Source organism: Leiobunum rupestre, chromosome 7, assembly GCF_980474605.1.
Source record: "Leiobunum rupestre chromosome 7, qqLeiRupe1.1.hap1, whole genome shotgun sequence".
In the NCBI taxonomy this organism is placed as follows: Eukaryota; Metazoa; Arthropoda; class Arachnida; order Opiliones; family Sclerosomatidae; genus Leiobunum; species Leiobunum rupestre.
Window position 1 is genome coordinate 22,483,925 of NC_143390.1, and position 6,000 is coordinate 22,489,924.

Sequence of the window (6,000 nt, forward strand, 5' to 3'; positions counted from 1 at the left end):
TCCAATAACAAACGTAGCGACGATGGGCGTTAACGAAAAAAAAATCGCAAATTTATCCGTTAACGCTTACCGTCACACGGTGGTTTTGCCAACCTTTAAACTGCTAAAACGGTTTTTCGACTGCGTACGCAGTGATTACCCTTTGCCCCGAAAATGCGAACGCGTTCGCAGGCCACACACACACACCCACCCACCCACAGACGGACACGCTGGTTGTAAAACCCCTCCTAGGGGACTTTGTCCCCTCGGAGAGGTAATAAAAACTGACGTCAATAACTTTATAACAGCGTAAAGGACTAAATTAGCTGTTTTTGAAAAACACCGAAGCTTAATAAGCGTCGGTGGCTGAGGTGTTAGAGTAAATCTCTTCACGCAGCAGACCCGGGTTCGATTCCCGGCTGGTGCCAATAAATCGCAAAGAGACACTTTGACGAATACCGCGAACAATTGGTGTAAACCCTGCCCTTGGAAGTTAAGAGGTTGTTAAACACTCAGCATTCGGTCCGTCCCAAAAGTCAACAAGAAAAAGTTGGAGAGAAAATGCACGTACAAACATAACACAACCAACACTAACACAACCAACTCTAACATAACACACTCAACACCCACAACCATCGTAACACAAACTAAACATTCACACCCTACACATAAACATTAAAATACCGTAATATCCAATCAAACTGCATCCACACTGTCGCGACGGTGAGCGTAAAACCATCAAAACCAAACCCAACCGCATTGTAATCCGTTAACGCTCACCGTCAAACGGTGGTTTTGCCATCCGTTAGACTTCGCTCCCTAATTAATAGCAACTGCGAACGCAAAGAGCCCTAGCAACTGCGAACGCGGTGATTTCAACACAAAGCGTACGCAGTGATTACACTTTGCCCCGAAAATGCGTACGCGTTCGCAGGACACACACACCCACAGACACGGTGATTGTATAACCCCTCCAGGGTACAAAGTACCCTCGGAGAGGTAACAATAGTCTTGTAACTCCATAACTGATTCATTTCCCTCGAGAGAGCGTTCAAGGTCAAATGCGTAAAATGTAAAAGGTTTGAAGGTGATTTTTCGTAGTTTGCTTTTCCACAGTGAAAGAGAAATGAAACGGAACTGGATGTCCATTCCAACCGAGATTCCAACTCAAAATTGTTTACTTTATGGATTTCATTTCTAAAGAGCTCAATTATTATAAAATCAGTATAAAAAAATTTACCTTCCCATTTTATAAACTTTATAGCTAAATTAAATTTAAAATCATCAGCAAAAACAGTTAACACCTTGCCATTGTGGAGATGTTGTGGCTAAGAAATTAACGAGCGCAATCGCAACGGCCAAAAATATTTTAGCTATCTAGATGGCCGCATCATGGTGCGATGAAGCTAGTTTGCTGTCACTTGTCAATTTTACCACGATGCGATCCCCATATTTTCAACCCACCCCATTCACCCGTTTGTGGGAGTTGGCATCAAACCGTGGGTAGAACTTCGATACTCAATTCTATTCCTTAGCTTTCTTCTTCCATGCGGTATGTTTATATGAACAGGAGTGAGAAAAGTGAGGAATTGAGAAAATTAAGATAACCCTTTTTTACTAAGATATCAGGGAAAAAAACAAGTTCCTACTTGGAGGCAATAGCTTTTTCCTGAACCCCGTAAGAGTTTACAGAACATGTTTTTCTTATTTAAATGCTTTGTACAAAGGTCAGCTTTTTATTTAATACTTAAATTACTTAATCAAGTCATTCGTCCAGTTATTATAGTCTAATCAAGTATACCTATTTATTCTTACGAACAGCGTGCTTTAAATGTTGAACCTTTTTCGGTGAAGCTAAACGTAACGCCAGTGGCGTAACTAAGCCCCCGCAGCGTAACGCTATTAGAGTTAGCTAGTTATTTAGTATTCGCTACCCGAACAGAAGAAATTTCTCGGAGCTGTTTGAGATTCCAACAATACTGGAAATGTCAATCCCAGGTTCCTCGGAGCAGGTCATCATAACATTCACATGGAAGACACAGTAATAGCCTATGAGGTTTTTTCTGCCCAATCGTTGAACATTCCTTTGGCCAACTTATAACGGCTTTGATTCCAATATCATGGTACGCCTCCGAATGAAAGTAAGGCTGTTAAGGAGTATCTTGACTCTGAGTTCCCTCGGCAATGGATTGGAAGTAATGGTCCCGTTCAATAGCTCCAAGATCGTCAGATCTATCTATCTCTTATCTCTGACAAATTAGAATTTTCGACTCCTCAAAATCTTTTAAAATTTCCTTTATAATTAAAATTGTAGGCTACCTAATTCGTATTCCATGATTTTGTTCTCAAAAGGTACCGACCGACTTTTTGAGAAAAAAATCATTTCAAAGCAATTACAGTTTTCTGTATTTATTTATTATTGGCATCATTAAAAAAACGTTACACAGGGGCACTATTCCGAGTTTTGCTCAGGGGGCCATTGCTACGGTTCCGATTACATTCCGCCCATGGATGAAGACGCCCAGCCAGACGACAAGAATGCATTTCATGGTTCAGATGATTCCGATGAACATATGTTAAGAATACGAATATCCCAAAACATACCGAAGCGGGAGTTGAGAAAAGCACGCTGATGACATTCCGCCCATGGATGATGCGATCAGTGGTGGCCTAAGGGGGGCGGGGGGTGCGGTCCTCCCCGGGTACCAGGGCAGTAGGGGGTGCCACCGGAGAAGCTCGAACCCTCGAGGGGGAAGGTGCAAATCAAAAAGATTAAACTTGAAGAAGACGGACCCGTGAAAACTTCTGCACGGTCCAGGGGGGGGGGGGGTGTCACAAAACACTGCCGCCGCCCCGGGGACCCAGCCTTCTTAAGCCGCCACTGGATGCGATAGAAGAAAAGCACGCTGATGTCATTCCGCCCATGGATGATGCGATAAAAGGTAAACACGCTGATAACATTCCACCCATAGATATGTTGCGATAGAAGAAAAGCACGCTGATGTCATTCCGCCCATGGATGATGCGATAGAAGGTAAACACGCTGATAACATTCCACCCATAGATATGTTGCGATAGAAGAAAAGCACGCTAATAACTTTCCACCCATAAATATATGTTGCGATAGAAGAAAAGCACACCGATGTCATTACGCCCATGGATAGTATGCGATAGAAGAAAAGCACGCTTATGAAATTGCGCCCATGGATATGATGCGATAGAAGAAAAGCACGCTGATAACATTCCACCCATAGATATGTAGCGATAGAAGAAAAACACGCTTATGACATTCCACCCATAGATATGTTGCGATAGAAGAAAAGCACGCTAATAACTTTCCGCCCATAAATATATGTTGCGATAGAAGAAAAGCACACCGATGTCATTACGCCCATGGATAGTATGCGATAGAAGAAAAGCACGCTTATGAAATTGCGCCCATGGATATGATGCGATAGAAGAAAAGCACGCTGATGACATTCCGCCCATAGATATGTTGCGATAGAAGAAAAAGAATATTAATCGAAAATAATTTCAGAAATGATATTCTCAAAAACAATTTTGCATAAGATTAGGTTACTGGCATAATTAACTTAATACCAATAAGTGCGAGCTTCGAGAACAAAGGAAGTGCTGGAGAAGACTAGTAGTTTTATTGATTTTTTAACCACTCGACTGAAATGCTACCGCCATCTATCAACGTTTTATTACCAAACAAAAAAGAATAAACCATCCTAGTCTAGCCTCTCTACGCCTCGGCCACAGCTACCACGCTCGGCAAACTCGACAAGGTTCAAAATGCCGCTCTCAGAGTCATACTAGGAGTTCCACAGTCCACTCCCATCCGGCTCATGGAATCCGAAGCAGCCATTCCTCCATTGCGTTTTCGGAGAGACCTCCTGGATCTCTTTAACATCGCTCCATGCGGAGCGTCTGACACACCCGATTTCTATCCTTCCCTATTGCGATCTACCCTACCTTCTCTGGAACTCATCGAGGACCGTTTCCCACCGGGCCGACTTCCTTTCCCTCTTCGAGCGTGGCGCCTTGCTCAGGAGTACAATCTCACTTGGCTTTTCAACTACTCCAGGGCCCATCTCCCTCGTCTGCGAACACCGGAGTGGGAACCACCAGCGGCCACGATCATTCCTCGCTGGCTCTCTTCTACCAAGGGAAACCTGCCATCTGACGCGCTTCGGCAGCTCTTTTTCGCGACCCTCGAACCTTACGCCAGAGATGCTACGGTCATCTATACGGACGGCTCGCTCTCCTCGGACTCGGGTGTTGCTGGTACGGCTTTCGCGATTCCGGCCCTCGGCGTGGGCGCGAGGTCCTTCGTGGACTCCGGGCATCCCATCAACCGGGTTGAGCTCCTCGCTATCCAGATGGCTCTTTCATACGCGGTGACAAATGTGCATGGTGAGCTGGTCATTTGCTCCGACTCTCAGAGTGCCCTCACCCAACTGCTGACGCGCTCTTCTGATCCGGTTGTTTCAATAATCCATGATCTATGTGACAATTATCCCCGCTCCGTCACTTTCCTTTGGTGCCCAGCTCACGTGGGAGTGCCAGGCAACGAAATGGCGGACAAACTGGCCGGGGTCACCCAGCTTCAACGTCCTCAGGGGGTGCACTTCTTCCTTCCCTCGACACTCTCGGAGCTAAAGAGTGTCTGTGGGAAAGCGATCACCTCTTCGTGGACTCGCACCTGGCGGTCTCTCGCAGCCCAGTGGCCTCTCCTGGCTGCGAAGCCTAACCCTGACTCTCGAGCCGTTCTGGCCGTTCAACTTCCTAGACTGGAGGACACTCTTCTCGCGCGGCTTGGTTGTGGCAGACTTCCCACAAAGGCGGTTCTTCATCGTTTCGGGCTTCGGAACTCGGACTCCTGCCCTCGGTGTGCGGTACGTGAGGACGCCGAACACGTCCTGTTCGCGTGTGCCTCCTTCGCGACCCCTCGGCGGAATCTCTACCTTTCGCTCCAGGCGCGGGGTCTCCCGGACTCCGTGGTGGGTTTTTCTCACCGCCGTTCACGCGGGTTGGCAAGATGTGATTTTGGACACTTGTAAACTTCTTCGTAAGGCTTTTCCGCGATGATTGTGATTGTTGTTCTTTTTGTATTTATTTTTCTGATGTGTATCCCTTTCAGCGCGTTTTTTCTTTCTCAATAACGTTTGTTCGCGGACTTTTCTCCCTGTGCGCCTGGTGTGAAGGCCTTGTTGCTATATACATCCCAAAAATAGGAGTCGCTTTTTGACTGCGCTAGTGGTCAGTTAGTTGCGTGTTTTTCTCCCTTGTTCCCTTATAGCTCAGCTTGTGTTTTCTTTAGGTTTGGGCCGTTCTTATTCACTAGACCTTTGCACCGAGCCCAGGCTCCCCGCCAGCAATAGGCACAAGTAGGCACGTGCCTATGTTGAAAAAGTGTAGGCCTACTTGGGGGCCTCCAAATTTTTAAAAAGGTGGCTATGATTGGGCCTCCAAAATTGAAATAAACTTTCAGTTCGTAAGATTTTTACATTTGGGCCTTCTAAAAATGCTTATTTAGAAAGCAGGTTTCTTTGCCAATTTCAAGAGGGTTAGAAAAAATGACCGCGATTCCAGATTTTTCCCTTAAAAACTTGATCTTTTGAATCGACTGAAAACCTGACACGTGTTTGCCGTGGTGTCAGTGAGAAGCTACAACACACTGTGTTACACCGAGGAGCACAGCACCCCACAAAAGGATAACGCAACCCGTCAAAAGTCGTGGATTTCCTTTTTCAAGACTACTAAGCTATTACAAACAGTCTTTTTCAAGACTAGTAAGCTATTACAAACAGTCTTTTACAAGACTAGTAAGCTATTACAAACAGTCTTTTTCAAGACACATTGGATTTTGAGGTGTTGAAGGATAAACCGGAATTTTTTGCCAAGATTCAACTTTAGAGAGATCCTGTTGTAACTCGGCGTTAGATGTGTTTGTACTAAGAATTTTGATAAGTTTTGTGTCATCTGCAAAGAGACTGGGGAAAGAATGGTCGACAG